Raw genomic sequence first — 25990 nt, 5'->3', positions numbered from 1 at the left:
GACTTATCTTCGGTTGCACTTAATGGGAACTGGACAGGGCACAAAAGCAGGTTCCCCACTTCCCAGCTTATCTCCTGCATGCCCCAGTTTCTCCAGTCATTCCAAAACACTGCCTCCCAGTCAGCTGCAGAGATTTCCCAGTAAACAAAGTTACTTCATGTAGTCACATGCAGGATCCCTGAAGGATTTATTTTTTTAAAGGCTATGATTTATAATAGCCCCTTTTCAAGGACTAGCTGTGCTTAGGTGAGGTTAAATCAACGATTATTCCGAAGTCCTGTTTTCAGTGCAGGCTCTCCGGATGGTTGCTGATTTTGTTCCATTTAAAGCATTTTGTGGCATGAACTCACTTTGTTTCTGCCCACATCACTGCATTCCTGGGATGTTTTTCACAGGCCTTAGCAAGATCATCTGACAGCAACTAGTGAGGTCAATGAACTTTATACACAATTAAACACTTGAAGCTAGGAGAATTAATTGTTATTTTTTTCCCCTGCAAAGTTAGGGAAGGATACACGGTACGTTATAGTCTGTAACAGAGTCAATGTTATGTGTGGTAATCAAGCTAGTTTCACATGATTTAATGCTGAACAGAGTCAGAAAATGATTGCATCCTTTACATGGGCCTCACAGAGCAGTCACCACCCACACTGTTTATTCAGACTCGGAGCTCTGCCATTCACTGTTTAAGCCAGAGGAGGAAAAAAATCCCTTCGTGAATGCTCTTGAAGCCATGTATTCTCAGCGCAAAGTGGAGCTGGGGGGAGGAATCCAAATAAGGTCCTTCCAATTGCTGCAGTTGTATAGAGGTGAGATTTTCTTTGATCCTCCACTGCCACAGTGAAGGAAGGATTATTTGGAGCTGGTGATATGGGGGCGAATCAAGCTAAGAATTTGTTGATGCCACTAAAATTTCCAGAGACAGCTTTTCTTCTCCCAGCTTTCCCATCTGTTACTACCTGAACAAAGAGGTAAAGTTACCTCTTCAGCTCTGTGCAAAATTGGTAGGGTTTACTGAAAAGTCGTGTGGTGGTGTGGATTTTGTTCAGCTTGTTTCTTTCAAGAGTGAAAAGTTTTTCTGCTGTCTTAACGCCTTAACTTTTTTGGTAAGAGAAGTATTTGGGAAACACTTTGCTTCTTCATGCCTATCCATCTGTTACAAAGGAAGCTCTAACCAGAAAAGGTTGTGAGTGAGTATGCAAGACATCTATGACAGCCTAGTAAAATTTTATATGCATCCAGTGATAGTTTTTACTCCTTTTATAACTAAACTTATCAGGAGGGCTTTTGCTACTCTTCCATTGATATTTTCCCTTTTACAGTTCTTCACATTTCTTCTGCGTAAACCTGTTCCTTTAAAAAAGGGATTCCTCACTTCCCCAGGCACTTATATTTTAAAGTTCCTACAGATCTAAGCAAGTCTTTTTAATTTATATCTGCAAGTTTCTGAGATTATAGAAATGCCAGGAGCGTATCATCAGTTGGTCTAGAGGCATAAACTAGAGCACCACCAACACCAACACCCCCACTAATTTTACGCAGCATTTAAACTTTTAATGTTAAATGCTGCCTAATCTGAGTGGCAAACATGAATTGTTTGGTTCCTCATCTGAATCTGGTTCTCTGGTGTGCTCTATCCAACTCATAGTTTTGGGTACATGAGTAGGAGATTTTGTTAGTCTTTTCCCCATCTTTTAGCTGCTCATCTGTTAGGTGGCTTTTTATTCCACTCTGATTTGTTTTGAATAAAAGAAACAAGTATTCCTTTGCTTAGTAAACTCTTTCTTATCATAATAATAGTGTAGTATAGTAGATAGTGATATAGCAGTAGACTGGTATCTTTATGTTTTCTTGATGCCTTGCAATTTTTCAAGACCCACTCAGTTTGTGTGTTCCTTTGGCTGGAATGATTTTATTCCTAGCTCAGGTATATCATACATTTTTCCATTTAAGAACTGATCATGAGATGTGCAATAGCTTGTCCATGTGCTTTTGTTCTTCTTGCCAAATTCTTGCTTCATAAATTAGAGCTTAGCCACAGTAAAACCAGGGATCTGGAGTGTCCTCCAGGTTGCCGTGTAAAAATACTTGGGCCTTTTTTCCAGTCCACCCATATCTAATAAGATGGATTTGCTCATTGTAGTTAAATATTATGGGTGAAATTCTTCTTGGAGGAGAAGAAACGGAGCACTCACTGACTTCACCTGGTGCAGATCAGGGAATAAAGCTTGTCCAAAGTGTCTCCCATTGGGAGCTTACAGAGAGCACAGTGACCATTTTAGTAATTGTTTTCCTTGTTACTCAAAGCACCTACTTAAGGCAGTGCCTGGAGGGAAAGAAAGATAATTATCCCCAAAGAGAAACCCCTTTAGATATAGTAAGGGTTACTGAAGCAGTATTTATATTTCCAGCATAAGGCTGCTTTCCCACTTGCCTTTGAGAAGTGACAGAATTGTTCCTCTCCTCCCGCCAGTGAATACATTGCTAACACAGGATTCATTGGTACCAGAATTATACTTCTATTTCCACACTGGGTTAGTTGAGTACTTTTAACCCATGTTTGCCTCATTCCTCAGCAGCTTGAAGATTGCAGTATGTAATATTTTGGCTTGGTCAGCTTAGGTCAAACAGCCAATTGCACCTTCATTCCAGCCCTACATACTTTGATAACAGGTGCTCCCCAAATCATGTGTCTTGAGAGGGGAAAATTATGATTTGCTTTGGGAAGTGAGTGAACTTAATGTAGGAGTCTCTGTGGGATTAAATATTTTTATAGATACAAAATAATCACGTTTGATATGGAAAAGTGGGTCACCCGATGGTTTTGGTTTTTTCCTAGTCATTGCTGGAGTCTTTCCACTTTCTTCCCAGAGCTGTCAGCATTGTGAGGTCAGAGAGGAGTACATGAAATCTTTGCCCAACTCAAGCCAATCAGGGTAGTAATTAGTAACTATGCAGTTCAGTGGTGCCCAGAGCCTATTTAGATCGTGGCACAAACTACTGAATAGCTCCTCAGGGCTGTTCTTTGAGCCAGCTCTGCCCCTGGGCCATGGGCAGGCATTGCCAGGCTGAGCTTGCACATCCTGCTTCTACACAGCCCCTGTCATGCCTGTAACTGTGTTTTGGTTTCTGTCCTCTGTGATCACAGCTCTGTTAACTCTCTTGAGAGCTCAGGGAGCTGGGAAACTGATTTTTCTGTTACTCACTGCTTATCACAGGCTCTGCCCTGCTGGTATTTGCATGCACTGTACTACTCTGTACCACTAAGATGTACACAGTTGTCATTTTGCAGCTAATACTGCCCAAAATAGCAAATAAATTCAAGGAAAATCTCAGCAATTGCTCTGAGGCTTTGGTACAGCCAGTGGCCACCTTAGTCTGCAAAGAGTATCTTACTTACTACTTTTGAAGTATTGAAACAGTTTTCAATTTTGCTGGATTTATTGCTGAATCCTGGCACTCACCTAACAATGGAGGCCAGAAACGGTCTGACTGTGGTCACCTGAAGCCTCTTCTGACAGACAGTGTTTATTTGACTTCCCTTTGTCAGCTGGAGAAAAAAGTCCTTGCAAGCTGGGATCGAGAGTGGGACTTGTTCATGGTAACACACAGCCCCCTGACTCCTGAGAAGCACTGCCCCTAAGTGCTTCAGTGAAGCTGCTCAACCTAGATGCAAGAGAAGTCTTTCAAGTCATCTAGAAAGCTCTGTGTTGCTCTTAAAATGTTAGAATGTGCTAACAGAGCCTCAGCTATCTCTCTGCCTTCTGATTCCCATCTTCAAGCAGATACCTTCAAGGAGACTGTGCTGGGATAAGAACCATATGACCTTTGCCTCCTTCCCATGGTTTCTTTGGAAAGGGTCAGACGTGTAAGCCTGGAGAAATGCAGGATGTGCTCCATAAGTCTCTCCTGAGGACAGTCAGTGTTTCTGGAACATGGATTTGGATTGCATTGTGCAGGTGCAGCACTGTTAACTCCTATTTCTTCTTGACTATCTGAAATTGTGAAAAAAATCCTACAGAAGTAATGTTGCTGGCAGTTTATCACATAGAATAATAGAATTAATGGGTTGGAATGGACCTTAAAAGTCACCTAGTCCCACCCCTGCTGCCATGGGCAGGGACATCCCCCACCAGACCACGTTGTTCAAAGCCTTGTCCAGCCTGGCTTTCAACACTGCCAGAGTTGGGGCATCCACAACCTCCTGGGCAACCTGTTCCAGTGCCTCATCGGCCTCATAGCCAAGAATTTCTTCCTAATATTTAACCTAAATTTCCCCTCTTTCAATTTTTGCCCATTGCTCCTTGTCCTATCAGTACAGTTCCTGATGAAGGGTTCCTCTGCAGCTTCCCTGTAGGCTCCCTTCAGGTTCTGGAAGTTTGCTATGAGATCTCCATGCAACCTTCTCTTCTCCAGGCTGAACAGCCCCAGCTCAGTCTTCCTAGGGGAGGGGCTCCAGTCCTCTTACCAGCTTTGTGTCCCTCCCAGGGTTCCATGTCTTTTTCAGCTGGGACCCCAGATCTGGGTGCAGCACTCCAGGTGGGGTCTCACCAGAGCAGAGCAGAGCAGAGGGGGAGAATCACCTCCTCTGACTGCTGGCCACGCTCCCTTGGATGCAGCCCAGGGCTCCCTTGGCTCTGGGCTGGGAGCACACGCTGCTGGCTCACGTTGGGTTTTTCATCAGCCATCACCCCCGGGTCCTTCTCCTCAGGGCTGCTCCCAGTCACCTCTCTGCCCAACCTGTGGGTGCTCCTGGGGTTGCCCTGACCCATGTGCAGGACCCTGCACTTGGCTTTGTTAAACCTCAGGAGGTTTGCACAGGCCCAGCTCTCCGGCCTGTCCAGTCCCTCTGGATGCCATCCCTTCCCTGCAGCACGCTGACCACCCCTCAATCCCACTGTCCATGTCACCAGCAGGATGTGGAACAGTATCAGCCCCAGGACCGACCCCTGAGGGATACCACTGGTCACTGGTGTCCCTGTGGACAATGACCACAACTCTTCGTGTGCAGCCATCCAGCCAGTTCTTTATCCCTACGTGGTCCATCCGTCAAATCCATGCCTCCAATTTGGAGACAAGGGTAACCTGCAGGACAATGTCAAACACTTTCCATAAGTCCAAGTAGACAATGTCTGTTCCTCTGCCTCATCCACCAACACTGTAGCCCCATAACAGAAGGTGACCAAATTTGTCAGGCATGACTTCCCTTTGTGAAGCCACGTTGGCTGTTACCAACAACCTCTTTATTTGCCAGGTGCCTCAGTCTAGTTTCCAGGAGAATATGCTTTATGATCAGGCATAGGAAAACATCTCCATGATCTGTTCTGTGGTCCCATTCCATGAGCCTTGCCTTTCTCTCCCTCAGGACAAAAGCTTTTTCGCCAAATACTTTTTTGCAGCTGCACAGCTATGGATACCAGCTTTGGATACCAACACTCTGTAAGGGCTATTCATGCTTCTCCACTGGAAAAATGAAGTGAGCCTGAAGTGTCCCTGCCAACCTGGCACTGCTGGTGGTAGCATTGGTTGAGCCTGGGATGAATCATGAAGCCCAGACAAGCAGTAGTTATGGAGTTCACTACTCCCACAGATCCCTGCCAAGGGTTAAGTGTGGGCATTTTTAAAGTGTGTTTCTGAATCGAAATGCATGCTTGTTTTGGAGACTGATTTATTTCCTCCTGTACGTGTTTGGGATCAGAGCACTTGTTTCCTCTGACTCCTGATGCCTCTGTGGTCTCTTTGAACTGCAGCTCTGTGAGGAAGGGACTTTTAGTTTGCTGAGAAGCTGGCACAGTAAGGCTTCTTGGCATCACCATAGCCCAGAAGATCAATAATGATAAATAGTAGAGTCATTTCAGATGCCTTAAATCAAACAGTCATATGGAAAAAGAGTTTGTGTTCCCCATGACTATAATGTGTATGCCTTATAGGTGGGTCAGGAGATTGTGTTAGGAGTCCAAATGCCAGATGTGCATCTCAAAATTCTTGCTTTTGGATGGCAGAAGCTGGGGAGTGGAGGTGGAGGTGGGATTTCAGCCCCTTAATTCAATATAAATATAGCTCTGTGGTTTAATGTGCACAGCAGTAGCTCTGTGGTTTATCATTTACTGAGAACTATGCTTTTCTAAGAAAATGCTCTCTTCCTGGTGCATATCTACGCCAAGGCCTCCGCTGTCATTTTGTAAACTGTAAGGATTACTCTTTAAAATAGCTGTTTGGTAGCAATAAGGCCAAACAATTGCTCGATTCACACTGCAGGTGAGTTTAACAGAAATCATATTGACTAAAGCTAGTCTGAGCAAGACAGCAGTGTTGCATTTGAGTATTTGCCAAGAAAAACCTGTAAGTTCCTAAAACTGGCTACAAGGACAAGGGATTAGCCTGTCCTTCCAAGTCTGTAAATAAGGTCCTCAGACACTTTTTCCACTTGGGAACATGGACACAGACTGTTTATATTTTTTAAAGAAAAAAATTGAAAAATCCTATGATTTTGTAGATAGCAAAAAGTCTGCTTTGCAGTTGCTCAGCTACCAGCATGTGGGTAGTTTGATGTTCTTTTCTAATCAGGAATGCATTGTGATACTGTTTTTCCTTGCAGTGAAAGGTCACAGCATTTTTACTTTCTATTCACTGTTTGTATTTTTCTAATAAATCACACCCTCTGATAAACCAAATGACTGGAACCACGGAGCAAATGAAACTTTGAAACAAACCCTTTCCTGTCGAACATGCATAGATCCTGAATTTCCAAAAAAAGGTGCCTTTTCAGTGACATAATCTGCTATTGGGAGGTGGGTGCACTCTCTATAGCTGTGTGACTTTGAGCTTCCAGAGTATTTTGTGGTGCTTGTTTGTAAGCACAGATATTTAGTTTCAGAATTAGTACAGGACCTGAGTAGTTGACAGCCCAAGCTTTTATGACTACACCACAATGCAGAAATGTATTGAAGTGCAAGTTCCAAAAAGTATAACTTGATATTTATGATGCTGATAAAAAGCATTGTCTGCTCTATCTGTTCAGGAAAGACCAAAACCACTGCTTTTTTGCTGGGCTTTATGCAATGCAGCTCCCGTGAAATGCTTCCATATAATGGATTATTGGTAGAGGGTCCTTTATTCTCTTTTCTTTCCTCTTAAAAAGAAAAGCAATCTGACTTTTATAGCTAAGGGCTTGCTTGTTTTCAAGTAATGGGTGTTGGACTGGTGGAAAACTGGAACAAGGCGGGATTGAATCAGACTCAGAACTTGATTTTGCCTCTGTGGGTCGTGCAGTGGGACAGTGCTTGGGTGCGGGAGGGACAGCATTCAGGCTGGAGCTCCCTGGCTCTGAGCTGCTTGGCTGCACCTCTCCCTGTCATTCCCCTGCCGCTTAAGAAAATATTTCCATTTGTTCTCTCCAGGTACTTTATGGCAGTGCGACGTGGCCAGAGAATGCAGTCTTCCCCCTGTGAGCGAGGCAGGGCGAATGTCCTTTATTTCAATCGCTCGCTGCTTCTGGTGTTGAGCAGGCAGTCTCAGTTCTGGCATCTCTGAATTTTTGAGTACTTGCCTTTGCAAGTTTAGGCTTCGTTTGGTTGGAGAGGGTTTTTTTGGATGTCCTGTTGCTGTAACTCAGGGATTATTTTTTCCTTTAATGAAAGGAAAAGAGAAGACATACGCTTTGTTTTGCAGATTCAGCTGAGACACAAAGGGTGCGTTGTTCTGACCTTCGCAGCATGCTGGTAAATTTTTTATATTGGCAAAAAGGGCCTGAACCTCAGAAGTCCTGAACACTTCTGGTTTCCCATACAAGAGCTGGGCCTGCAGTGTGAGCCAGAGCAAAGTCTGGCAGCTGTGGTCAGCAGAGTGAGCATGTGCTGGCAGCCTGCAGGACAGAGAATTTTTTGGGGTGGCAGGGGAGCTTCCCAGCATAACTTTCCCTCTCCCCTGAGCATTGCTGTGCACTAGGCAACTGGAAAGACCTCTATAGGAAATACTTGCAAGGCTCTGCAAGTGCCATTTGCAGGCATCTGAGTTTCTCTGCTGTGCTCTATGAGTCCCCAGCAAGCCACCTGCCTCGCCTCAGGTGCTGCAGCACTAGGCATGGTGCTCCCGAGTCTGGCTCTAAAGCTGTCAGGAAGATGCCTGGCTCTGATTTAATGTCCCACAGTCCATGCATATGTCACGAGCAAGTTTGGTGCAGCAGAGAGCTGCCTCCATGAGTTGGTGGGAAACCTGCCTTGCAGCTAGAAATCCTGGTAACTTTGGGAGGTCCCAGGAGGTCTGGAAGGATCCAAGCAGCTGAGAACAGCTGTGCTTAGGGTAGTGGGGGTTGAGCTCCTTTGCAGCACTGACCCTCAGCTAATAAGGCGTAAGAAAGGAGGACTGGACAAAGGTGGCCCAAATATTATGCTCATTTTCTCCTTGCAGTTTTTTTTTTCTGGCAGCTAAAATGATTCTCTGAAGCAAGAGGTGTCATTTAAAACAGAGCAAATTGGAGTGTGCGGATGCATCACTGGAGTTCAGAGGCAGCCTCCTACATCTGATGGGCAAAAGATTGTAACTGCGATTCACTTACAGGAGGGAAGGGCCCCATCCTCACTCATGGGGTTTATTTACTTGATCAGAGGCATCTGGTTAAACTGCTGCTTTGCACTTTGCCTGTTCGAAGTTTCAGAGGGAAGAAAGCCTCTCCACAGAAGATGTGCAGCAGAGCTCGCTGGTGTTTAACCCTGTGTGTCAGTCAGGTATTGCGAGAGAAGAGTAAAGGATATTACTTTAGTTCCTCTGGTGAGCTGTTTTCATATACTTTGTGCTCATTCAGAGGAACAGCTTGCTTTTTAGTTTTATGTGGAACCAACTTTTACCATGAAGTGTTTCGTCTACATCCTTCCTCTCTCCCTCTGGGGTACACCCCTGCAGACCCAGGATTAGGACTTTGGCTGCAGCAGCAGGAATGCTGCAGGCTTGCCCTGGGACCTGTCCTGTCTCTACTTTTTGCAGGAGCCTCTGTGAGGAGAGCTCCACTTTTTCCTCCTGTGGGAAATGCTGACAGGGCCATTGCAGCCTGCCCCCCCTCACCGTTTCCCTAGGGCCACTGTGATTCCTGGTCCCTACCCACTGCCCCAGGAGGGATGACACAGGTGCTCCTGGTCCCCTCCTCCTGCCCCATCTCAGCAGTGGGCAAAGCATGAACCCAAACAGAGGTATCTCCATCAAGGCACGGGCACGGCTGAGAGCCTGGTAAGGGCTGGGGCGGAGGTAACCATAGATGGCTCTGATTCATTTGGCTTCCTGTCTCTCTCTAAGAAAAGGATGTAAATAGCCAAAAGCAGGGGATTCCAGTGAAAAGAGCAGGTGGGTGCCGTGCCGTGCTGTGCTGTGCCAGCTGTGGCACTCGGCCTCACGGAAAGCCGGTAGTGGTGAAAGCTGGGGTTCTCAGAAGTGGGGGAGGCGCGGGCTGCTGCTGCGCCGCATCGCCCCGTCGCATCACAGAGGCTTCCTGCAGACGGGGGAGATCGTGGAAGAAAGAACCTCTGCAGTGCCTGTGACCTCGCCCCTGACTGCAGGAGAGGTGCGTCCTCGCCTCTGCGCCCTGAGCGGCGGTGGTGCTGCTAGTGCCCTCGCAGCCAGGCAGGCATCCCTGGGTTTTGGCCAGCCTCCAGCACGGGGGAGGTCCCAAAGGATTGATGGCTGGAACTGCGGTGACATTTTTTCATGGGAACTTCATGTCTTGGGGCCACCGGTGGGGTAATGTGGGCAAACTTTGTGTCCATACTTGATACTCATACCCATGCCCATGAGTGTTGAACAACTGTCTCCTTACAGAAACAGACTGTCATCACCAGTGTTTTCTGTGTTATTAATGCAATAGCAAATTGCAAAGATCCTGCAGAGGGAGGCTCACACACCGGCATTCTGCTACCATAGGAGGGCTGGTATCACTCTGGTCTTGGGGGAATTGTCTGGGTGGTATCCTGGGTCCAACTGTGCGTAAGACATGTGGCAGTGAGGCAGTGAGCTCCATATCCCCAGCTCATGTCACTCATCACCCTCACAGTCATCAGCTGGCTAAAGACACACCACCAGTCATGCCTTCACCCATCTGTCTCCATAGCCCTTCTTCCCATTGCTGTTTCCTTGCACTCAGAAGGAAAATGGTGAGGAGGCAATCCAGGAAGAGATGGCACAAAGGGGTTTCAGTTTTGTAGCAGCAGTAAGTGTGTGCCTTTAATTGATGTAACACTGTCGAGGGACTTGAGGTGCATCAGGTACCCACTGCCCACTGGCAGCCAACAGACATGGGTGTTCACCTACCTGGCTTATCTGTGATAGTAATCTCTGTATAAATCTAACACCCAACATCCAAACACTGTTTGGATGGGGAAGCAGGGAGGATGGCTCACAACATGGTTCTGGAATTGCCTATTTGGTGTCCAGCTCCATACTCTTGTGTGAGGGAAAGCATCACCTCTTTAATAAATTGTCTTTAAGGCTGTTACATCCACGTTCCTCTTCTATGAAGACAGGCTTGAGACAGCTGGGGTTGTTCCATCTAGAATAGAGAGGGCTCTGGGAAGACCTTATAGCAGCCTTCCACTACCTAAAAGGGAGCTGCAAGAAAACTGAAGACATCTTACAAGCATATGCAGAGTTAGGACAAAGGGAGATGGATAGATAGGAGGAAGAAATTCTTTACCTGAAGGGTGATGAGGCACTGGTACAGGTTCCATCCCCAGAAGTGTTCAATGCTTGGCTGGATGCAGGTTTGAATAATCTGGTGTAGTGGAAGATGTTCCTACTTGTGGCAAGGGCTTGTAACTGGGTGGTCTTTAAGGTCTCTTCCAGCTTAAACCAATCCATGATTCCGTGGTTCCATGCATATGTAAAAGATGCAACAAATACATAAGCTGGGGCTGGAATTGAGGCCCAAGGCAGTAATCTGGTGCAGAGTTTGAAACCTTTTTTGGAGTCCAGCTTTCTGAGACAAGGTTGCAGTTTCTGCCAATTTTGGAATCTGAGTATGGTTCATATTGAGACAGGGTTGTTAATAGAGCTCTTCTTATTTAGAAGTAGCTGCGTATATAAGTGGAACTCAAAGAATTCATTTATCTTCTATTTTCTATACCATAAGCCTAAAAATTTTCTTTTTCAGTGGTGAAGTTGCAGGCAAGAGAAGGTGAGAAACACAATGCTTTTTACAGGGAGCAGTAAACTAATACAAAATACATTCAAGGCACAGAGAAAAAGCAGGGGTGGGTAAGGATGAACTAGCTACATCTTCTGATGAGTGCTGTGGGGATGCTTCAATGTTACAGATAAACCTGTTCATCCAGAATGAAATAATCCATGCAACAGATACTAGCAACACCCCCCCCCCCCCAAAAAAAAAAAATCACATACAGATTGGTTATTTAGGAATACATTTGCTAGTAGCAGACAAAGTTAATCAAGGTGATCTCTTTTCCTCACCATCTTATCTTCACTTCCTCTGCCAATGCAGTTCTTTCCCTTTCAGACTGCTCAAAATGGATTCTGCTGCCTTCCTGTAAGAAATTCAAGCTCCACCTGTGTTTAATTAGATATTGGATAACCTGGGTTGTTGTATTACAAACATCTAGGCCAAAAGTCTAGAAAAACAAATCAGTCCTAGGTCAAAGAGCAATAGTTCCAATTTTAAGCCAAGTGAAGTGATAACAGGTATAAAGATATCTGAAAAATGTAGGAAATTTTTTTTAAAAAAACCTAAATCAAGTAAATTCTGTTGTTTGTATCTACTGGCTTGTAACATATTTGCGATTACATAAAGTAACAAACATGTAAAATGATCTTTCTCAAAGACACGTGAAAATAAATGATTTTTGCAAGAGGTTCTTTTACGTTCACTTCTTGCTGTTCTGCAGGACATTTTAGATACACAAGGTAAATCCTACTTGCAGAAACAAAGGATAAAGAAATTATTTGCCTTTAAATGCTCTGTATGGTTTTTGAACAAAGGAAAGAAAGCATAGTGTGCACACCTGTAAAGGGACTGCTCCAGTGATTATGCAGCATTTCTCTGGGCTAAGGTACCACGCAGGGAATGTGTGGATCTGCAGTTTGCTGCTACCCCAGTGATGGAAAGTGGGTCAGGTAGGGTTTGTAGGCAGCAGTGGTATCTTTATAGCATTCCTACCCCAGTGGATGATGGTGGGGAACAGATGCACGTTTGGGCAGCCATTCTTTGTTGCCATTCATGCTGGATCTCACAGTGGTTCCTGGGTGAGGGCATCTGCTGCTCCATCACAGGGATTGTTCCTCCCTATGTCTCAGTAAATTAGCTGTGAGATGTGAAAACACTACAGCAGGTGGGGCATTCTGCATTTTCTCCTCAGGATATTCAAACCCACAGTGTTGAGTTTGAAATGAAGTGAAAGAGTGGGCTGCAATCCCTTTGGGCTGGGAGAGGAATGATCCCCAGTCTTCCCATATCCCTGCAGAGTGGGGTGAGCCCAGATCCCCTGGATTAGATCAGAGAGAAGTAGTTTTGGAAGGAAGAGGAAAGCACAGACCTCTGGGTTATATTTTTTTCTTTGAAGGAAAGTAAGTGCTTCCAAATGTAAGTGTCTGAACTCCCTGAGGACAGAGGCATTGCTCTGCAATCCCGAGTTAACCCCACACTTTGGCCTTGGGGTGAGGGCATGGTTTGTCTCCCACATTTTCTCTGGTTTAGCTCATCGCTTAGCCAGCTGATTTCCACTAAATCTTTCCCTAAATGTTTAAAATTCCCTCTGCTCCAAGCAGAGAAACCCCAGCCCCACACATGGGTTTGGCCAGACTCAAAGGCCAGCTCCTTGCAGGCTTGAGGCTGTCATGAATAAGATTCTCTCAAGGCAAGGTAGTGCCCAATCTGTAGTGCCAGGGGCTGATTAGAAAGCCTGTGCATTTGGCACATTCTGCTTGGATATGTGAGGATGTCCTTAGCTGAAAGAAATCTTTCTCAGGATCTCTATGACAGAGGATTTTGTTTTGCAAAATCCTGCAGGCCCAGTGTAACCCATGCCTTGTCTACAGCTGATGAGCCTTGAAGTTCATTGCAAAACCTTCTAGCCTTCAGCTGCTAAAATACGTGAGTCTTTCCCCCTGCCCACCCTAAGATTACAGCAGCCCAGCCCTTCCTTCTATAACATGTACCAGGCTCCCCCTCCTTGCAGAGCTGTCACTATTGACAGTCTATGGCTGAACTCTCTTGCCTTTGATTTTTTTCCTTTGGAAAGAGGCTCAGGTCTAATGACAGACACTCTGGTGGCCATAAACATCCTCACCTGCTGACCAAAGAGTCTCCTGCCACACATAGGCTGATCCTTAAGAATTGTGGTCTCCTTTCACTGCAAAGGCTCAGTGAGTCAGCAAAGTTCCTTGCAGTGCTCATGTGCCTTCACAAAGAGCTTTGTAAATACTGGACTTTGTTTTTGCAAAACAGCCAAGTAAAAGTTATCTGTTTATGATGTGATACCTGCAGTTGTATCTAAATACTTTGCAGCTTGCATTTGTTAGGGCTGGCACAGTTCCTCAGCCACCAGACCAACCCCAGTGCAGCTTTGCATGCCTTTCTGCCTTGAGATGAAAAGCAGGTCTTATATTGCCTTCTGCATCCTGGCTGGGAAATGAGCTTGCTAGAGGGTAGTTAAACTTGTTTCTGATCTGTGGGAAAGAGTAAGAGTCTCCTTAGATCTGCAGAGGTTAGGGATATGGTGGCTATTAACTCACCTGGCCTACTTGCCTATATGTCATGCATAAGTTTCACACACACATTCATTTGCTAAGCCTGAAAGATTTTATATTGCAGTGTTTGGAGCCACAAAGGGAGGGGAAAATGAAGCATCCCCAGATGGGCCCAGAAATGTACTCCAGATGATTGGTGCAGGTGATGGATCATAGTGAGAGGCTTGTCTCCTGTGATATGCAGGTTCCAAGATACCTATGGGCCTGGAAATGCAAGAGCAGGTCAGGACAGACAAACACAACACTGTGCTGTGCTGTGTTACCCCAACAGTCTCATGCATGTCTCCCCAGTGTGGTGCTTCCCATGGGTAAACCTTTCACGCACCTTTCACTGGCTTGGGACCATGGAAAAAGGCATTCGTCTTTTCACACCAGGCTCCTGTGGTGATTTCTGAATCTCTTACTAACTGAGTATGTCTTTTTGGTTTTCCTCTGTGTTTTATACTGCTTCTGTATGTATTTCAGTATAAATGTCTTTCTATATAGACTAGTAGTTTCAGTCTTTTTTGTCATGAATTTTCTTGTGGAATTGTGGCTGTCTTTTTATAAAACCATCTTTTTGCCAATTATTTCTGTTGTTAATTTTTGTTGTCCCTCAGTTATGCTAATATGTCAAGTTTGAGGATACTGATGCACTTAAATTTATTTAATACAGTTCCATGATTGATGTTTTATTCTACTTGATCCTAATATGGTCATCATTATGCACAGCCACCTGATAATTCTTCAGTCTGTAAACTTTTTTAATTTTTGTCTATCTGAATGAGGTCAGTACTCATCTCAAGTGTGCTGGGTGCATGACCGTCTAAGGTATTTTTTGAATGGCCACATAAGATCTCCAGCAAATATCTCTGAGGCTGAAGTCACCAATGATGGTAATTCCTCTCTCTACACATTACAAACAGATGGTTGAGGAGATGTTCCATTCACTGGTAAAATTTGTTCTGTAACAGATGCCTGCCAGCTGCCATTCCCTGCCCTGCTGCATGATTTTATAGAGCTAACGAGATTAAGAAACTGTTGAAATTGATTTTTGCTTCTAAATACAGCAGATCTGATTCTGAAAATGCAGGGAGGGCTCGTCTCAGGTGGTGCAAGCTGGCACAACTCCAGTGAAAAGTCAGTGGAGCTGAACCACTCCGCATCAGCCACGGTGCTGCCTTGAAGAGCAGCTCTCTTAAACGAAAGCATCGCCATTAAGAAACTGACAACAAAAAGAAGTTTCCCAAGTAGAACAACAGCACAGAAGTGGGACAAAGGGAGACTTTGGGGCAATTTTAAAAACTTCCCTTTGCTCATACCAGCAGTTCAAGACTACTGATACATCTTGAAAAATGCCTTTCACTGGAAACTCCAGTACATCAGATAGCTCATTGCTCAGCCTCAGTGCCATGGCAGAAGGTTGTTTTGCAGCCTTCGAACTTGCTTGCTCATGAATCAATGCTTCCCACCTGTAGCCACTGGGGCTGAAGCCATGAAACCTCCCAGGCTGAAATCTTTCTGCTGATAAAAATCTAGATTGAACTCAGCATGAAGCTGTGGAAAAATGCAGATGTGTATTTTGAGAGTCCATGGTCAGGCTTTGAACAATCAGATGAGTATTAGGGGAAAAAAATGCAGTAGTTTAAAAATAACAGATCTACTGCGTGGCAGCCATAAAAGGAGATTTTAAGGAAAGGAACAGAAAATCATGCCAGATGAACACATTAGGAATAGCAGTTGATATGGCATGAACTAATGACAACATATATATCCCCTTTCTCTCCAAAATAAATGTGAGAACCTTACAGACAGAGCACACTGTTTAAACGCCGTTAGTACAACATTCACCACATCTTATCACTGCAGGCTTTTGTGAACACTACTACTGTTGCTTCTCCCTCCAGACAAAATTTGAACTTGGGTCAAAGCTGTAAACAGTTCTTAATTGAACAATCCAACTTAAAGCATTACAGGCTGCCTGAAAGCCTCTGTGACCTGACAGATTTGAATACTGAAAAACATGACATCGGAATGACCTTTCCTTCCGCACTGTTCTCACAGCTCCTTTCTTCTCAGTAGATACTTGAATCTCTGCTGTCTTCCTAGTCTTAGTGCCTGATGCGCTGAGTTTGTTCCATCCATCCATCCATCCATCCATCCACCCATCCATCCATCCATCCATCCCACTAGGACCTTTAGTTGCAGGGTTATTTATTCCCTCTCCTCTGTTTTGTAGAGGGATGATAAGACAGCACTGGGTCTCGGCAGCATCCCCCAGCTATTCAGACACCCCCGTGGGTTTCCCAAACACCCTCATTCCCAGAGAACAGAACTCTGAGGTCTGTTGTGGTTTGAGATAACTGGCAAAAGAGTTTGGGCCTGCCGTTACCACCCCACAAACCCAGCCCATCTTAAATCATGGCCTGCTGCCTACATCAAAAGTCCTTTGTGAAGAGCACAGTTGCTCCTCTGTAAATGTTCTGCATGGAGCAGGTCATCAGCTGCTTATGAGCTTTCCTTCTGTTTCTAATTTTTTTTTCTCAAAACTACTCCACAGTATGAAGTAATGTTAGAAATAAATAGTCTCATCCTTCTCCCCTAATAATAGAAAGAGGAGCCTTGTTGGGCTACATGTGATTTTCTGTGTCAGCTCCTCACCTGGGAGTTTGAGTGGGTTTCCTACAAGTTACAGCAATTTCATTCAGCAAAATCTGAAATTAAACACTTTATTTTCTGTGAATCCACAGGATGGTCTTTGAATTGCTGAGCTTTTCTCAAGGTGACTTTGAAAGCCATCTTCCTTGCCCTAGCAATGAGATCTCTGTGCACGGCATACAGCTGTGATAATCCCTGGAGAGTTCTGTCCAAGCCAAGAAATTAAGAGCCCTGTCTAATGGGGTCACCGGCTGCTAATGAAGTTGCACGTTCATAAACTACAGCTACAGCTCTCAAGGGAAACTCCCCGTCATCCCTGCTTTGGGAGATGCAGTTTGTCTGTGTCATAGGAGCTCGTAGGACCTGCGAGAGCTGCTGGGGGCAGTCTGCTGTGTGGGCTTTATTTTTAACCCCTCCTCCCCAACCCCTAAGCAGGTTCTTCTTTCATTCCCAAATTGAACAGAACAGAGTTTTAATTTCGGTGCCTGTGTCAATTTGTCAGCAGTAGTCAAACAAGAGCTGAGTTATTCAGGTTTTTTCCTTCTGTGGAGGATCAAACAACAAATCTGTATAAGGAATTCCTGATGGAGAAGCCTAAAAGGAAGATTATGAATTTTCAAAGCCGTGGCCTTGTAAACCAAGCGTCTCTGCAGACATCATGGAACAAGAGCTCATTAGGAGTAATCATCTAAAACCTGACTGAAATGTCTGTAGCTTTTCTGACTTACTCTGGATGAATATCTGATCCATTCACCTAGTTTTAAGTCCAGACACATGTTCTTGTGGTGGAGACATAATTTCCTCTGCATGCTGTAACCATTGCTCTGCACTGTGACAAGCAAATGTTTTTTGGGCTTTGCAGGCCTCAGCAAGAGTTTATAGCACATTTCTTTATGGCATTTGTTTTGCTATACATGATATATATTTTGATGGGTTTGCTGGTGCTTTATTTGATGCTCAAGATCAATCATTTCTGAAACACAAGTGTGACATTTTGGGAAAAACAGCTTCCACTCACTCAGTACTAATCTATCATGTTGACTTTATTTCCGGCACAGTATACCAAGAGCAAACAGCTTCCTACTACTCTGTGCTTTTCAGCTAAATGCTTTTTCCAAAAGGTTAGGGAAATGCTTGTGTCATGGAAAAAACAGAATCCAGCTACGCAGGAAATAAAGAGGTGCAGTGGATCAGGCTTAATTGAGCACTTAACAGGCTCAGACTAGCCTGAGCTTACATTAACTGAGCCACTGAACCCATCCAAGCTGAACAGATGCAGAGCATTGGGCTGTGCAGTTAAGATACATTTCAGTGTGGGCTTCTTTATCTGCAGGTAGTAGCACATAACCACCTGGACAGACCCCTGGAAATTACTCCCAGCGTGGGCAGGGGAGAGGGGCATTTAGTACCTGCATGAGGCAAGATGTTCTCAGGGTCTCTGTGTACAATATCCCCCTCTGCCTCTCTCAAGATACAGCTAAGGTTGTTCCTTGTGCTTTAGTTTGTTTAGATTTTTCTTCTCAACTCTTTGTCCTATGAAAGAGGTGTTGGGGGATGTTCTCAGGATTGCAGGTGGCTTGGAGGCAGAAGGGCTTGTGGATGACTTTGTCCTTTCTACAAGACCTTCTCTTACAGGCCTTTAATGTGTCAATAGTGCGATGCTACTTCTTCCTTTCTAAGGAGCCAGTGTCTCAGTCAGTGTCGGAATTGCCCCATGAATCCCCACCTGACTGGAAATTGTGCTTCTCAAGCTGAAAATAGTGCTTCTCAAGCTGAGAGTTAGTTTTTGCTAACTAGAGACTGTCACAGCTGTTGGTCATTCTGCAGTACTTTCTGCTAGACTTTATTTTTGAGCTGGGGAAAAAACCCCAGCCCTGTGTTCACTATTAGCTCAGACAGGTGATAATGTGCCTGTCGTAGGTGATCGAAATGACAATTGGTATCATTACTATGCCTGCAGATAATTTAGGATTCATTAAAGTAAATGTTCAGGGGGGAAAAGTGCATGATTGCAGTTTGGCATCGTGGTATTAGGGCATCCCTGGCTCTAGCAGGCAAATGAGGAACACTGTAGCTCAGCATTTTCTGGATTGTAGGGATCTATCTGTTGGCTTGGGCTTTGCAAAAATGTAAGCGGTATTTACAATTGCAATTGGCAACGAGCTGCTTTTTTCTGATACAAGTCCAAATGCTAGGGTTGTAATTACTGTGAATCTTGCATCCTGCAATCTGGAAGCATAAGAAACATGCACTGGTCTGTTCTTCACAAAGAAATTGTTGCGGGCTGCAGTGGCCATCCCTGAGGAATCTTCCCATGGCCCTGAATTATGTAGCAAGCCCACATCTATGCAATCTCCTCTCCATACTGTTTCATTTTGCCTGCAATAACTGTATTAGACACCATTGCAGATTGACTCTACAGGCTCATGCTAGCCCAGATGTAAGATGTGGGATTCACCATCTTCTAGGGACTAATTTTAAATATTTAAAACAAAATGGAAGACCTTCAATAGGAAAGATATGCACTTGAAAATAAATGCTCTTTTATAGAGTAGTCTTGTAGGTCATGTTATACCCCTTGTAGTGATCAAGGTAGAGAACAGATCTTGATTCTTGGGATTAGCAGCATAAGGATTACACAAGTCTTTTTTTTTTTTTTTGGAAGGCCTGATCTTGATAGTGATCTGTGTAGATGCATACCAGATCAAGACAGAGCAAAGTCACATAGGCAGCCAACACCTAGAGACCTAAAAATATATTACATTAATGGTCACAGTGACTGAGAGGGGCTGCCTGAATTTGGGGCTGGCATGGGTAAGATGACAACTAAGGTTCTAATCACTTTGTGGCCTTCTGTATGCTGTTGGCATTGAAGGGTTCCTTGTTGCCATCTGCCAAGAGGTAAATCTGCACACGGGATGGACGATGGACACCTCACAGGCCAAAACAGCACTTGAAATCTGCTGGACTCAGTGTATGAAAACTGTATGAAAACTGAAGCTAAAACCACAGCTGAATGTTTGGGCCAGGCTATAAATAAAGTACCTGAGTAAACTGTGGGGAAATTGCTTTTAAAGGAACAGAGCAGAGGGAGTGACCCATGTACATGCCTTGCGCTTCAGTGTTGGGATGCAGCTTGGCTGAGTTTTTTTTCTGGTAGGTAATACAGTGTGTGCTTACAAAAAATACTTTTGAACAAACATGGATTCTGCCATGTTAATGGGATGGGGTTTCTTTCCCAAAAGCAATTTGCTAAGTTTTTCTGTAAAATTTGATTAACAAAAGTCTGTGTAACTGTTGCCTTTCCTATGCCAAACACTTTGTCTTACAGACATATAGTCACAGAAAAGTAGGAGATTCTTAGAAAAGACACAGGTAAGTTCACAGTCTTTATTTTATCCATAAGGAAAAAGTGCCCTGAAAACTAAATAGGTCTCAAAATACTCTTCTCTAGATTTTGGTTTTGCACTGTATTATGAATTTGACAACAGCAGAAAATTTTCAGCTAGAGGAGTAGAGGGGTTTTTATACAGAGTTACTTTTTCTGTCCTGTGTATCCCTATATGTGTCTTTATATATATATATATAATTTAGAGAAGGAAAAGATGAACTTTAACCTCTTTGCTGAACTATACCCTAGTTAGCAAAGACTAACTCTGAGCTTGAAAAACATTGTTTTCAGCTTGAGAATTTAGCTTTGTAATAAACTCAAACTAAAGTGAACCCAGAGGAAGGCTGGCTGTGTGCTCAGCTTCTGCAGGTAGAGTCTCATTTCCATCTTATTCTATAAACAGACTCTTTTCTTCTATTATTTAAAACTGCTCAGCTGCTTCTCTGCAAGAAAACAGCAAAGGCAATTGAGCACAGTCTTGGTCACGTAAGTGGCTCTTGTCTCAAAAGCTAGTTCATATTCAGTTCTGTCCTAGTTTTTCTTTTCTCAATCCCATAAAGGTCCTTTTTCAGAGTTGAAGAAATTCCAATTAATGAGCACTGGAATCAGTGTGTGAGAAAAAAAAAAAAAGTGCAGTATTTAGCATACTGCTATAAAATTATGGATAAATATTTACATACCTTTTAATGTCCCTTCACATTCTTTTAAGCTGTTGGGTTTTTCTCTAATCTTCATTTGACCATTTCAAGCATGACTAATGTATTTTGAATTATTTTTACACTTCCAGCATCTACTCTGTAAAAACAGTGAACGCAAAGGTGCAGGTGGCTGAGCTGAGTTCAAAAGATTAATTTGCTGAGGAGAACTAGGACTTTCCAACTGTATTTCTGCGCTTGAGTTTCTTAATAAAGCCACAGTGTTATCCTGAACTTAGGCTAACTCCATGGTTACAGTGGTGTCGATTAACCATAGTGTCAAAGAATCACTCAGCCTGAAGCAACCAATACAGAGATTTTTATTTTGCTCTCCTCTTTGTCCAAGCATGGAAAAGGGGGCAGGTTGCTACGTGTTCTTGTTACACGTTATCTAAATATATCGATCACTTCCTCCGGACTCTTATCTGTTTGCTCGGCAGTGGCTGTGGTTCATTCACGCTGGGATTTGCAGGGAAGCTGAATGGGTACAGCCACGTGAGGGGTACCGGTGGGCTGGCTCAAGCCGGGTGACACTGTGCCTGGCTTCTCTTTTGTTTCTTCTGGCTGCTTGTTTGACATCCGCCAGCCTCTCTGTTCATTAAGGCGGCGTGATGAATGGAAGGCAGCAAGTGTAATTGGGGTGGTTAGGGCCACCTGGTTCATAAATATAACAAACATCCACTAGTGCATCTCTTTCAGCACCACAGGCATCAGTGAAGTGCAAGCTGGCTGATGGTGAATAGAAATCATAATGGAAATCATGTGACGATTCTAGCAGTTCCCAGAGTCACACCAGCTTCTCTTGCCCCAGCCTTTCTAAGGCCCATAAAAGAACATTTTCAAAGGTGGGGCAGAGACTGCATTCATGTGGCATTATTGTTTGTGGAGTTTTTACACTAAGATAACTTCATTAGAGTAGATTCTGCACTGCTCCAAGGGTAGGTGTACCCAACCATACAGAACTGAGCTGGTGGCTGGCACGGTGGTTTTTGTGCCATTTGTGCAACACATGTGTGGCACAGGTAATTTGCTGGGGAAGGCAGGAGAAGGCTTTTGTGCACCCTTGGTAGTCCTTGTGCAGAGAGGGGAGGAAGTTCAACCCACAAGAGACTCAATACCAGCTGATTTAAACACCAGCTTCACACTTAACGCTCCCAGACTATGCCTTCTCCTGAGCTGAGCTCTCCAGACCTTACCTGAGCAGGGTTACAGTGGGCAGAGACGTGGAGCCATCTCAAGTTGGAAGTATGGACATCCCACTGGTGCCCAGGACTGGGTAACAGTGACTCGTAGATGTGACCTTGGACTCAGCAGTGAACAGTGAAAGCAGTGCTCACAGTGTATGGGAACAGCCCCATGCTGGCCACTGAGGATAATGTCTTTAGCAGACTTTGCATCATGAACTGGTTAATGAATTCTTTTGTAGTGAAAGACTGGATTCAATAAAAAGGTTCTGGGGCAATTTACCATAGCCTGCCATACTACAGTGCGTCAGGCAGACCCTTGGTTTTTTTCCCTTTTCATTTATTTTTTCTTCCCTTTTTAATTTTAAATTGAGTGCAGCTGACTGCCTCCAATGCTGTTAACAATGGCACTTCTTTCCCTAGGACAATGTAACATTTAAAGCAGATACAAGCTCATGTGGGGCTAATAAAAGTTTGCCCCCATCCTCATTCCTGTAAGGCAAGTTTCCTCATTGTTAACATTTTAAGTAGCAGCTCTATGAATATGAATGTAATTGACTTTTACATGCTATTACTCATCAGTGGGTAACTCCGAACAGGCTTCACTGGAGGGATGTGCTGAGTCTCAAAGAAACTTTGTGGCCCAACAGCAGGGGTGCAATGCTGTGTGAGATGAATCCTCAGCTGGGACTAGGAAGTCAGTGGGTGAATAACTGCAGGAACCAGAGTGCTGGGCATGGCAGCCCAGCAGCCCCAGTCCAGCAGGAGTAGCAAAATGGGAGGACACACACAGGTGACCCTCAGCAGCCTGCGTGCTCCTTCTGGTGGTTGATGGAGAGAAGGAACAAGTCAGTGGGTTCCCATTCCAGATTTTTCATCAGAATTGCTTGTACAGGTTAGGTTAGGGGTCCAAATGAAATCCTCTGAGCACTGGTCTTTTGTGCATATCAGGGACAAGGAAAGGCATATGACTTGCATACCTTCTTGGATGGAATGCTAACAAATTCATTATTGTTAGTATTCAAATTATTGAATACTAATAAAAATCCTTATTAGCAACATTATGATTTTGAAGGCACTGTAAAAGTGTTAGGTTTTATAAATGCACTTTAAGGTGACTTCTTTCATGATGAGTTTGTGCATAATGTATATGTGCCTTTACACAATCAGTCTAAATTCTATTTCAGTCATCGAACCATCTAGTTTTAAAGTAGTCTGTGTGTTGCAGGGACATGTGTTTGACTGCCCTCCCTGCAGAACTCAATCCAGAACATTCATGACTTTTCCTTCCTGAATCTTCCTTTGCCTGTGGTGATCTTTGGATTAGGCTCCATGGTGCTTTGCATATTCACACATCTTTGTGAGAGGGATTGGGTTTTTTTTTTTTTATGGTTTTAAAACCTTGATCAGTGCTATGATGAGAAGGTGCCTCTGTTTCTTTTCTTCCACCTCCTCCTAGTCTCCTTGTTGCCAGAAAGTTCTTGGTTCCCCCCTCAGTTGCTGTTGGCTGTAGCTACCAAACCTGCCCAGCTGCGAAGCTGAGTCCCTGCCCTGCCCTTCCCACAAAAAATACAGGACCAAAGAGTTGGTGCATTATGGACTGTTTATATTTACAAATTTAGAAATATGATTGCTCCCCACCAATGTTTACCAATTATATATTCCAGCCAAAGCAAGAATGAGTCATTTTTACATTGCTCATAGAAAATTAAAAAAGGCTTAAACACCCACAAAATTTGCTTACTCTTCAGGTGTAGCCCCCGGAAGGGTGAGGACAGCTTCCGCCGTATTCTGGTTGGAAACATCACTGACATGACTATTGGGAAGCTGAACAGTGATGGGTGATATGCAGAAAAATATGGAAAAGGCCATGCGGTCAGATGCTGAGGACAATTTTGAAAAAAATGCTGGGTTTCAAAAAGTGTGCTTGTTTTCAGTAAGGCCTTTTCATGACACGTCACCTGATGACTCTGCGTGGGGTTTGTAGAATTAAGCCAGCCTTTATCCACAAAGATAGGAAGTCAGATCTTTTGATGCACTAGTGGCTGTTAGCAAACTGATACAGATGGTCGTTTTGTTCAGAACAACGTGCACAAAAGTATCCCAGAGGTGCAGCTCAAAATACCCGCATTGCTCTCATGTGTCACTCCCTCTCTTTCCATTAATGCAAAATGACTCACAGGCTTGAAAAGGCAAACATTGATCAAAAGACCGAAGAGTGATTTACTGGTGCAGGATGGGACAAGATGTTGTTTTAGCCCAACAAACAGTAACTGCATTTAAAGGTATTGCCAAGGGAGTCCAAGGTGGTGCTTGCTTACTAAATTGGGTAAAATGCAGGGATTTCACCAAATGCAAATGACAATGAACAATATGTATGAGTCAATATATCCGCTATGCTTTCAATGTGCAGTCAGATGGTGGTATAGCTGACCTTTTAAAGTGATGCTTTTCAAACCACATTGTTATGATTATCAAAATGTTCATTTTAGAGTACAATATTTGGACCCACTCCTGCTAATTTGCTCGTGTATCATTTGAAGGCTGTTTTCCCCTCTGTTTATAAGAAAAGCACTTCCAGGCAACCCCTAGAGTGTCATACATTTATTTCTATGTCTAATCAGGGAGTGAAACTTGCCATCAGTTCTCCGAGGCTTGACACACACCTCTGGAGTACTTCAAGTCACATATGGAATTAGCTAAAATAAGTTTGATGGTAATTTTGTGAGACCTTCCTGTGTGCCAGAAATAGTCTTCAAGAACAATGTAGGGCAAGAAATATTCTCTGCTCTTTAGCCTCAGCTTCCTTCTATCTAAAAACTGTCAGTGGCATCTCTGGCTGTGCAGAGCAGATCCCAGAATGGCTGTGGGGTTATCCCAATTTTGCAGTACTGTAAGGAAAAGAAAATAATCTGGCATCAGATTTTCAAATTTAAGTGTAGAAAATGCTAAAAAAAATAAAACAATTGCAGCTCACAGTCAGCCCAAGGCCAGCAAGCAGACTGGAACAAGGCCCCCACAAATCCAAGAGCGGCGGTTTTGCTGGGATGCATTTCCTCTCCGTCTTCCATCAGCCAAGCCAAAAACTCAACAGGAAAAAAATTAAAAGGAAGCCGTACAGAGCAATTTGGCTGCACAACTGGCTGCACTTATCACAGATAAATAGCCTGGGCCCAGCTTCTCCATGGTGTGGGGACTCAGTGCAGTGCTCAGGGGCTGGGCGAGATGCTGCCGCTGTCACCAGCAATGGCCACCACCCTGCTTCCCACTGCTCATCCCTAAGCAGTCACCCCTCCAGCCTGAGGAGTCTGGCGCCAGCTGGGCCCACCACAGTTAAAGCACAGCTTTCCTCCTGGAGCATGAGCTGTGATGCTCAGATACCCCATCAGGTGAAGAGTTAAGTACTGAAAAATAGCAGAATTTTCTGTCAGGTCAAGGATGCCTTATTTTGATCATGGAGGTTAGACACAGACATGGGAATTCCCCCAAGCTGGTTTATTTGCAGATTTGTTCAGACAGTTTCTTTTTTTTTTTTTTTTTTGGTAACAAATCAGCCTGTTTTTATAATAATCTCATCTTGAAACTTGAGAGGAAGGGAATGTATGGGTGAGCAGCTAATATCAGTGAGTTCTGGAAACTCCCTTTTTATGGTCTCTCTCATTTAGCAGCTGTTATGATACTTTCATTGCATTAAAAACTTGCTTTACAAGACTTACGATAAATTAACTTCATCTCTTCCAGTAAAATTAGCTTCAGATCACAATAAGTTTGAGAAAATAACTAATAAATTATATTAATATACAGACAACAGGACTTTGATCTAATATGTAATGAAAAAATAAAGCATCGGAGATGTTACAATCGGAGAAGGCAAAGCTATTTTCCTTTTTCTTTACTGATATTCCCCTGGTTCAAATACTATTTTAAGAGTGTATATGTAGGATCTACTGACTTGTAGATGCAAACATTGGTTTAAAATTAATTTGAAAATATCTCTTTATATGAAGCAATATATTTACTGATTTAAATCATACCCATCTGGACATGTTTATCAAAATCAATCCTTGTCTACTATAAGCCATTTGCTGCCATTGCCACCCACTGGCCAAGGACAAACAACCATCCTGTTACTGACCCAGATCAACAAATACCCTGATTAAACAGACACATCTTGCTACACATCCAACTGCTTCCTATTCAGCATCTTGCCTTTAACACAAAATCTGGCCAGATTTGTACAAAATGTATTTACTGTTTTTATCCTTAAAACATAAATCATAGTCTGGGAAGGAGGGGGCAGGGGGAGCCTATTCTGCAGAACGTGAACTCTGATCTGATAG

At 43.9% G+C, this 25990-nt stretch overlaps 1 protein-coding gene and 1 long non-coding RNA gene across 3 annotated transcripts in view; one reads left to right on the top strand and one right to left on the bottom strand.

Annotated features, from left to right (window-relative positions):
• BCL2 (BCL2 apoptosis regulator) overlaps positions 1 to 25990 on the top strand; it is a 96880-nt gene that overhangs the window by 46047 nt on the left and 24843 nt on the right. The window lies entirely within an intron of this gene.
• On the bottom strand, positions 171 to 11692 carry LOC140682310 (uncharacterized). Its single transcript, XR_012053855.1, has 2 exons — positions 11452 to 11692; positions 171 to 10827 (listed from the first exon to the last, which is right to left on the bottom strand). It is a non-coding gene; the product is annotated as an uncharacterized lncRNA (long non-coding RNA).

This window comes from Taeniopygia guttata, chromosome 2 (assembly GCF_048771995.1).
Source record: "Taeniopygia guttata chromosome 2, bTaeGut7.mat, whole genome shotgun sequence".
NCBI lineage: Eukaryota > Metazoa > Chordata > Aves > Passeriformes > Estrildidae > Taeniopygia > Taeniopygia guttata.
Note: the sequence above shows the minus strand (reverse complement) of the source record. Positions and strands in the feature narration are given on the sequence as shown.